Here is a 10,309-nt window from a genome sequence, read left to right on the forward strand (position 1 = left end):
GTAGGCCTCAGCTGAGATCAGGGCCCCAATGCGCCAGGTGCTAGACAAACACAAATTGTGTTGGTTATTGCTAAAAAACTAAATTTAAGAGTAAAGCAATTATGATTAGGACCTCAATAAGACACAGCTTGGTAGCATTATTATATGCTAAGCTCTGGTCACATCTCTGCACTGTCTAAAGCACACAAATACAATTCAAGGAATTTACAGCTTAAAAGACAAACACAAGACAAGACACACTAGTAGACCTAGAATAAGTGGTACCTTAGAATGTGTTTGTGACAGGTTCCCCCTGGGGTGCCACCTGGAACTGCCGTACTACTGAGCCCACCTGACTCACCAGCCTGGGCTCCCTTTACACTGTACTGCTGTGACAGTCTCTCAAGCCCCCTCCAGCACATACAGGTAGGGACACACCCAGTTGCAGCTACACACAGATGCTGAGATTAGCTCTGCATGGGAAGGCTCAGCTAAGGTACCTCCCAGTTCCTAATGCACGCACCCCCCTTTGTGGTGTAAACCCAAATTATACCATCTTGCACTGCACAGGAGACTGTACAGTGTAAACTCATGAAATTTGCCCCCTCCCTCAATGTGGAGGAAAATATGCAACAGCTTCCTGCCCCCCAGTTATGATTTCCACACACTGGTTTTAGACACAACAAAAACAAGTTTATTAACTACAAAAGATAGATTTTAAATGATTAGGGATAGCAAACAAATCAAAGCAGATTACCTAGCAAATAAAACAAAAATGCAATCTAAGCTTAATATACTAAAGAAATTGGATATGAGTAGCAAATTCTCACCCTAATTGTTGGTTCAGGCAGTTTTCAGAGATTCTTGAGGGCAAGCTGCACTTGCTTGCATCTTAAAACCCCAGATATTCTTTTCACAGACTAGAAATCCCTCTAGCCTGGGTTCAGCCCTTTCCCCCCAATTCAATCCTTGTTCCTCAGGTGTTTCCAAGAGTCTCCTTTGTTTGGGGAGTCAGTGAAGAACCACACTGATCTCATTCCCCTGCCTTAAAGAGCTTTTGCATATGATGGGAACCCTTTGTCTCCAAGCTTGAGTCCCATGCCTTTCAGTGGAAAAACACTGGTATTCTATGATGGAGTCCAGTACCAGGTGACTTGGTCACATGCCCCTATAGGGAAACAGCAACCATGACTTGGAGGCTGTTTATAGCATCCTCCCGGGTAGGAGATTAGCATCTTCTAAGACTTATTGTTCTCCCTAATGGCCCTTCCCAGCCAGCCATCTAGACTGATTGCATTCTGCCTAGTGGGTGTTCCCCAGGTGTAAACACATTTGTAATAGACACATAGACAATATTCTTAACTTCAGATACCAAAATGATACATACATACAAATAGAATAATCATATTCAATGAATCATAACCTTTTCAATTATATCTTACATGACCTATCTTGCATAAAATACATCATAGTTATGCCATAATCATATCATAACAATATGAAGAATATGGGGCGTAGTGTCATAGTGTTTTCTGTGGCTTTTTTCTTCTTCCTGTAGTCATCCATTTTCCCTTCTCTCTTTCACTCCCCTATAAATAGGGTGGAGAAGGCAAACAAATGGCATGGGTTCCTGTGTCGGGCCTCATTGAAGAAGTGAGTCTGGAATGAGAAGAGAAGGATCTTTTGCACTGGGATTGGAAGGTTCCTTGCATGAGGGGCAGCATGGAAGAAAGCATGGAGCCTACACAAGAAATGAAAGGTAACTGGGAAATATTAAGACCCTATAACTGCAAAATGAAATGTGAGCAGTGATGAATTGTGCCATGAAAGAATTCTGCCACACACTTGTCTTCCCAGATGACCTTTACAACAGAACCAGATGTAGCCTTAGAAACTGGATGGCATTTTTCCATTTCCTTCATTTAATTATAAATATGTAGTTAAGTGTTCAGATGTATTCCACACTGGTTTGTCTCAGAGTATTACTTTGTGTGGACACTGCCAGGTAGGTCATTTTGCTTGTGCCTAACCAATTTACTAATAAATCTGTGTGGAGCTGCCATCTTAGGGCCAATCAAGGAATTACAATACAATGCAGTATTAAGAAGGGACTGATCCTGCATTCCTTGCTTAGGAATGTAGGAGCAAGCCAGAAACTGTGTCTGGGCAAGGTTATATCAGACTCAGAAACACCATACTCCAAAAATGGTATTTCTAAAAACAGATTAGAAGCATTGGGTCACATCCTTACCTGGTGTAAATAGCTCCATTGTCCTTCAGTGACCTGTAATGATTTTCATATCTCAGCAGTAAGCCATAGTGCCCAAAGCTAAACAAGATAAAAAATGTGAAGGTTGATTTAGCATCTGTGCTGGTGTGCAAACCAAACAGCATGCCCACTTTTTTTTCTATGCTTGCAAAACAGATATTATATGAGAGCATTTCTTCAATGATTTATACCAGGGATGAGTTTGGTTAAGTATATTATTATTAATTTGGCACCGACAGTTTGCTCAGCAATAAACACCACATAACTAAAGTCACGGTTTCCATCCCAAGAAGCTTGCAATCTAAAAAGATGTTTTCGCATGAATGATGAACTTGCTTTTCTGCAACAGTGGCTGCACCAAAAACAGCTGCAAGAGTTGCATGTGGCCAAGTTGGGTGCACAGAAACATACATCTTTAAAAATCTGACCGCCATGGGAACAGTACAAAATGTATCCAGTGTTGGTTTTGTGAATTCTGTGCGCACACATGGATGCAGTGGCAAATACTGGGGGCTCATTTTAGGACAAGCTATTTAGGTATGAGACCCTTTGTGTTTCATTTTGATAAAAGATTTCTAGGCCAAAAAAAAAAATGACACCAGATTCAGCTCTTGGCAGGCTCACGTTAGACCCCAGGTACAGCACTGGAAATTTTAACGTCATTCTTCATGCTGCATTCAGTGGCCATCAGATAAATTACAGCACAGCCAGTCCACATTGCAAAGAATAAGCCCAGTTCTGGAACTGTCAACTCTGGAGAACACTGCAGCACATATAATCTAGGACGGGGTGGCCAACCTGAGCCTGAGAAGGAGCCAGAATTTAACAATGGACATTGCCAAAGAGCCACAGTAATACGGCAGCAGCCCCCCATCTGCTCCCCGCCTCCCCTTCACTCCCAGAGCCTCCCATCCACCGGCAGTCCCGCTGCCCGTCAGCGCCTCCCCCTTCCTCCCCGCACCTCCCGATCAGCTGTTTTGTGGGGTGCAGGAGGCTCTGGGGGGGAGAAGGGAGGAAGAAGGGCACTGCAGAAGAAGGGGAGGGGGCGGGAAGGAGTGGAGTGGGGGCAGGGCCTGTGGCAGAGCCAGGGGTTGAGCAGTGAGCACCCCCCGGCACATTGGAAAGTTGGCGCCTGTAGCTCCAGCCCCGGAGTCGGTGCCTATACAAGGAGCCGCATATTAACTTCTGAAGAGCCACATGTGGCTCCGGAGTCACAGGTTGGCCACCCCTGATCTAGGATTTTTCAGAGCCCTCTGGGACAAAGTCAATAAGACACAATGTAGTGAAGCTGGCATTCCACATCGTGAAATGGTCATGATGCAATATTGTGACATCATAACGTACATATGTTATCATACAAACATCTCCACATCACCGTGCAGGATCTAGGTTGATGACATCACATCTGCCCTACATTTTTCTTGTGTCCTTCAAGTCTTAACTTGCAGGTAACGGGACAGTTCCAATGGTGTCAGCCCTAACCCATTCACACTGACCTCACAAGCCATTGATTCTAACTACAACCAGCCTTGCACAGCAATGGCAAAGAGCAGACTGATAATACATTTGAAATTCCTACTCACAGGGCACTGAGTAAGTGGTAGATTTCTCCTCTCTACCCCACTAGCATCATGTGTCACTCTCAGCCGCATTCTTCCTGGCAGCAGTTAGTTTGGAAAGCCTGGCCTACCCCCGTAACCTACCCTTTCTTGCCTCTGTCTGGTGATTTAGATATCAGACAGGGGAGGCTGAAAGAACTTTTCCACACTGACTCCTGGCATTAGAGATCACAACAAAAAAGGTGGGGAATATGGCAATCCCTAGGGTAGGGGGAAATTTGCTAAAGGGTGTTTTTGGTTTCTAAGGGCCACATGTCTCTATCCCTATTTGATGATGAAAATCCCCCCGCCCCCAGAGGATTGAAAGGGGTGTGTAAATCCTGTATAGAAATGTATTTTCTACTCTCCCAGGCCCTTGACACTTTGAACGGCTGCAATGTGGGTTTACTCAGAGTATGTGGGTTCTTTTTACTCAGTTGAGAGATTCCACCTTTCCTTTTTACTCCTGAAGTTTTCAAGGCCAGACTAGGGTGGCCAGGTGCTCGGTTTTCAACTGGAAAGTCCTGTCAAAAAGGGGACCTGACCGTGTCTGGTCAGATCTACTGATTGGACAGCCAAAGTCTTGTTGGTGTGGGCAGGGGAGGCTGGTAGGCGCTGGGTCATCACCTAAGTTCCCTCTAAGCTGCATGGCCGCGCAGCAGCCTATTAAGCACCACACAGGCACTCAGGGCTACGGCGGGGAGAGATGCCTCTCCCTCAGCCCCAGACCTGCAGAGGCTGGGAGAGGCGCTCCTCCCCCGGCCCGAACCCAGCCCGGCCCGGCCAGTACTGAGTTTATAATGGCAGCAGGCCCACGCTCAGAAGGAGCCCCGCTGGCCCAGCCTAGCGCTTCACTTCACTTGCGCTGCAGCCCAGTGGCTGCCAGCGCTGGCTCCTCTCCTCTTCAGCCCCTCCCCGCGCTCCTCTAGGCCCACCGGCACAGGGCTTCTCTCCGCCCCCCCTCCACCCGCTCACTCCTCTCAGCCACCGGCTGCCTGCCAGTGACAGGGCAGGGGTGGAAAGGAGTCCACAGTCGCTGCCGCTCCTCCGGGCCAGCAGTGACAGACGGGGAGCCCGAAACCACAGACCGTCACTGGCAGCCCAGACTGCGGACAGATCTGTCGCAGCCAGGGGAGAGGTGCCCCTCCCCGGTCCCGGCCCCAACCCAGGCCAGCCTGGAGTTGCCATGGCCAGGGGAGAGGCACCTATCCCACCGCCCCAACCCCAAAACTGCCGCGGCAGGGAGAGGTGTCTCTTCCCCCCAGCTCAGGAGAGAGAGCTGGGGGGAGTCCTCTCTTTCCGCTGTAGCCCCAGAGAAGCCTGCACCCCAATCCCCTCATCCCTGGTCCCATCCCAGAGCCAGCACCCCCAGCCGGAGCCCTCACCCCTTCCCGCACCCAACCCTCTGCCCCAGCCCGGAACCCCTCATCCTCAGCCCCACCCCAGAGCCCGCGCCCCCAGCCGGTGTCCTCACCCCCCTACACCCCAACCCTCTGCCCCAGCCCTGAGCCCCCTCCTACACTCCAAACTCCTTGGCAACATCCCCGCCACATGAATTTTGTTATGTGCACCAATATGGAGATGATGTGTCACACATCACTTCTATAATGGTGCACGTAACAAAATTCATTCTGCGGAACACTGGTCATCACCTGCGCCAGCCCCTCCTCAGCCAGGGCCACCTCCTACCTGCATCAGGCAGCTGCAGCTCCCAGTTCTAGCTCCGGAGGCGATTCCCTCCCAAACCAGGTGGGTTGGGAGGAGACGGAGAGGGGAAGAGCAGTGAGTGATGGGGGAGGGGAGAAGAGGAGCAAACGGAGGCAGGACCTTGGGGAAGAGGTGGGGGTAGGGGCGGGGCCTCTGGAGGAAGAGGCAGGGCAGGGGAGGTTCTGGCACTGCTGGAGTGTCCGTTTTTTAAATATTACAAAGTTGGTAACCCTAGTCCAGACCCTTGTGCTCGGTGAAATGCAGATTGTGTGACATGTCAGCTGTCTTTATACGGGACTTTTAATAATACCTGGATCTGGGTTAATATTTCCTCTTCCCAAAACTGCTATGGACACCAAAGGTTTTATTTAGGTTTCAGCCATGGGTCCTCAGGTTGCTGCTACTAGTCAGGCACAAGGACTCCTCGTTCTTTTTGCTGATACAGACTTACACGGCTACCACTCTGAAACCTAGTCAGGCATTGAGCACTGGCTATGCAGAGAAAAATTCAAACCCATCAGAAGCCCAGAGATGATCATTAATGTTGCAGTCAGAGTCTTTTGTATATTAGCCTGGTTTCTGAAAATATCTCCAACAGATGCTGGTAGGCCAATGAGCCTCCCACAGCTGCAACACTAGACAAATCCAGGAACTGTTGTTTATTCCCCTTTCACAGTCTGAGTCCTTGCGACATCGCCCACGGTGCTGTTGCTAGGCAGCAGACAGTGTTCTGCAGCAAATGCTGGGGGATTGGTGGGGGGAGAGGAAGCCAGTTGGGGGCTGGGTATTGGAAAGTGCTGAGACAGAGTTTCCTCTCCTTGTCAGCCTCACAGCCTTCATGTTCCAGTCACATAATGAGCCAAAAAGCCAGCCCCTTCGGCTAGAAAAGGAAACAGTTGGATGCTGTGATTAAACAGAGCGTCTGAATTTTATTTCATGGTGAAACTGCTACAGTTCTGATCTACTCTATGGGCATCGTAGCTTACCTCCAAGGCCGGTAAATCAAATGAGCACAGAATTGCCAAATTCACCAAACATCAGCAAAGAAAATGAATCTGTTCTCATTGGACCTGCTTTGCTTTCATGTTTCAGCCAATGCTGAGTCACATCATCTCTCCCAAACAGCAACACAGCATGGGACAGAGGGGACTTACCCACTGCCTTCACCCCAAAGAAACCAGCATACTGGAGCCTGGTGCCACAGGGCACTGACCTAATGGGACTTTACCCTGCATATGGCAGAAGGTAACACTCCACAGAAGGTTCTTTCCCATCAGACTGGGGAGTGGGCAAAAGGGGGTAGGGGCTGGCTGCAGAGATCCCTCCAGCATGTGGGCAGCCCAAAGCAAGGAAACCTGCCGTTTGCAGTTCATCCAAGCTGCTTGCGAATAACTTGGCATGTTTCCCAGTAGAACCAGAAACTGATTTTCTACAGAAGTTTGATTATTCTTGTTGTTAAAACAGAATAGGAAATGAAGGCTTTGTCAAAACAAGTGCTATATTTATTGCTCAGTTTAATTGCTTAATGCACATCTCACGCCTAAGAATTTGATGGTGCTGATTTCCTGTTAGGTCATCCTTAAAAACAAAGCCACATGGAGAAATCACACAACTGTAGGTTTAAAATGTAACTGGCTGGCACACAATTAACTCCAAGAATTAATGCAATGCAAAGACATCGGCCTTGATTCTGGGTTGCATGTGCAGAATGAGCACTGCCGCTTCATGGGTAATTCTGGTGTCACTAAGATACACAGTCCTGGTTTTCTAGCACTTTTTACACCAGAAACACACAAGTGCAGACAAAGGGTGCTTTGTGTAACAGGGAAGAGTCAAAGGAATGAGCCATGCAGCTACACCCACGGTCCCTTCAATTCATTTCCTGGTCTCTGCCTCAGTAGCTCACAGGAGGATTGTCATCCCTGAACTGATCTTCTTGAATATCCTGGTAGTGCATAGGGTGGAGCAGGGTGAACAGGATGAGCTGGGCATATGTGAGAATAGGCACAAGCAGTTCCTACAGTGAATGCTGAAAAAATCTGCACAGGGCAAGTGCCCCTCTGGGAAATCTCTGATTCCCATGCCACAGCCACTGTAAAGTACCCCCAGCATCTGCACTAGAACCACAATCATGTATTCACCTGCAAAGATTCTTACCAGCCCTGGCATCCACTGCCAGGATGTTGAGGAACCTCTTCACACCAGCTGCTAATCTAAGGGCTTTGCCTCTTTCCCCCTTTCCAATCCTTCCATTAATACAAGCCCTCAATGGCTTTTGCAGGCTCCTTCCATGTAAACATGTCTGACAGAGTGATTCCCCAGGTTGCATGGGGGCAAATGGATTGCCATTTCCATGAACTACATGACAAGCAAGAATCATGTACCAAAAGGCAACATAGGTACAAGAGCTCGAAAAAGGGACACGCCCGTCACTGGCAGACATCTGCACCAGGGCAGATATAGATATGGACCATGGCAATGTGAGATGTTGTTACTGACAAAGGTTCCTGTACAGCAGCTTTGCACTTCACATTACAGCATTACACCTCCCAGCTGCTCCAGTACCACCCTGTCCACTTACATTAGCTTGATCAAGGCAACTAGAGAGTAGGTGTGGTGTAGATTTTTATTACCCCTGGTTCTTTTTGGCTGGGCAGCACCACTTTTGGAGTTTACTCTTGGCCTCAGAGCCAGCCAGGGTAACGGCAGCAGCTTGCACTTACTTTTCCCAGGGAAGAATCATCTCAGAAGTGTGGTTCAACTCACTAATAAGGCTTAACACGCACTTGGCACAGGCCGAGCTGACTACACATGGTGCGACACAGTGGAGAACTGAGCCCATTCAATTCTGCATAAGGTTAAACCCACCTTGCATTGGTCTTAGGAAGCTTTATAGCCTAGACAACGGGACACAAGCGTAAACTTTACATCCTTGACATGGACGACAAATATGAGTCAGGGCTGTGGCTCCACTAGGTAGTAATGCATCAAATAGCTTCGGTGAATGAATTAGGGACATCTAAAAGGGAGGGGCTGCTCTGAGGCCTATCAATAAATAATATATCTACCCACCAAGAGCAATGGAATGCTTTTATCTATGCCCAGAAAATTACTGTTATCAGTAGCAATACTTATGAGCTTGACATCAAACTACAATCAGAATTTGCGTGTACAGTCAGAGGGTAAGTGTGAGTAATGAGTATGGTGCCAGCTGGCTCATCTCTGACATTACTTTATCAGGTCTCAGCGGGAGCTCTCACGCCATTGCTACCTAGACCTCAAAATCTAGAGTTCATGTTACAGCCTGAAGTCAGAGGGAAACAGCATATCCTGCATCGTCAGCCAATTACTGATGAAAATGTCTTGCAAAACCAAAATCTGCCGGTAGCAAAGTTGCTGCCCCAACCCGCCCCCTCCTGGCTGGATACAGTACTGCAGCAACATGTGAAGCAGTTTCCCCAGCTGTCCTTTGGGCTACTCTGGCCATAAGAATGTCCTGGCCATCCAGCCAGACCACTTTGAAAATGTACTATGTAGCCCTGGAAGGGGCTAAACTCTGCAAAGTCAAAAAAAGTCAAGTATTCAAATTAAACCTTCTGGTCGCAGCTCCCCAGTCCACAAGCAGGCACACTCCTCCCCTTGCTTGGGGTTTCTGGCAAGTTCTAGCTCGGCAAGGCCCCATCTTAGGCCTTCAGCTCACCCCTGGAGAAGCCTGTCTGGTCTTTTCTCCCTCTAAGACTTCTTTTCAGGCTGCTCCCCAGGCAGGGGGCATGTCCCATTTTCGCTCTCCTCAACTGGGCTCATACAGCTCTTTACGGAGAAAAAGCTCTTTTCTCCCCCAGCTGGGCTTTATTTTTAATTAGTCCTGGCCCACCCTCCCAGTTCATCCAGGCTGGTTAATTGGCCTCGGGTTAAAAGCCCATATTAAGCTTTCCGCACCTTGTGTGAGGTAAACACCCCCTCACACGCCTTTTTAAAAAATCAGCCCAAATGCCTTTCCTCCCGAAAGGGGTCCCCACTAATAAGTATATGCGTAATACCTGCTTATGTTAATAGGAAGTGCACACAGGTATCGGAGGCCAACTTCTGCTCTCTGATGCATGTTGATAGCTCCCAGTAAAGAGTGGAATGGACCCCTAAGCATTTCTCATCAGCCAGGTTTTCTCTTTTAAGTGGAGTCTTGTTTTTCATAATGTAACCATAAGGCTTTGTTTTATTCCCATTGCTCTCTTTGTAATCATCTGTGGTATGTTGAAAGGCATATTTGTCATGTCCCAGCCAGTTTCTTGGAGAAGCAGTCACAGGTCAGGTTAGTTACCTAGTTTATATGTCAGGAGCAACAGGAATGAATCAAACAGCATTTTTGTGTTTTTCCAGGCAGTAGCTTGACACTCCTGGCCTGGTGCTTTTGTGATAATTTTCAATCCTCCCTACTTGGCTGGCATTATAGCGATTCAAACTGAGAAAGTGCCACTGGCACAGAGAACCAATGTGCCTGGCAAAGACGACTCTTTTAAACTGTCTCCTTTACAGTGGAGGTTGTTGATATCAGCAAGTGGGTAGACGAAATTGACACAGCAAGGTGTGCTCCCAGCCAGAAGATTAGAATGTTTCTCATTCAGAAGAGGCTGGTCAGTGCCTAACTTAACTGATGGCTATTGGGTGGCTCCGCTAGTCAGTATGACCCACGTTTTGAAATGTCTGTGTAAAAGTGTGTGTGTGCTTGCGCACGGGCGTGCACTCTAGCACCCACATG

General features: G+C 48.1%; 1 long non-coding RNA gene across 2 annotated transcripts; it reads right to left on the reverse strand.

Annotated features, from left to right (window-relative positions):
• Positions 1-650: 650 nt before the first annotated feature.
• LOC112059900 (uncharacterized) lies at positions 651-9,816 on the reverse strand. 2 transcript variants are annotated; one of them, XR_002889165.3, is made up of 3 exons: positions 9,594-9,816; positions 2,231-2,308; positions 651-1,638 (listed from the first exon to the last, which is right to left on the reverse strand). It is a non-coding gene; the product is annotated as an uncharacterized LOC112059900 (long non-coding RNA). The 2 variants fall into 2 exon arrangements; XR_002889166.3 differs by lacking the exon at positions 9,594-9,816 and adding an exon at positions 5,536-5,685.
• Between the last annotated feature and the right edge of the window lie 493 nt (positions 9,817-10,309).

Source organism: Chrysemys picta, chromosome 9, assembly GCF_011386835.1.
Source record: "Chrysemys picta bellii isolate R12L10 chromosome 9, ASM1138683v2, whole genome shotgun sequence".
Taxonomy (NCBI): Eukaryota; Metazoa; Chordata; order Testudines; family Emydidae; genus Chrysemys; species Chrysemys picta.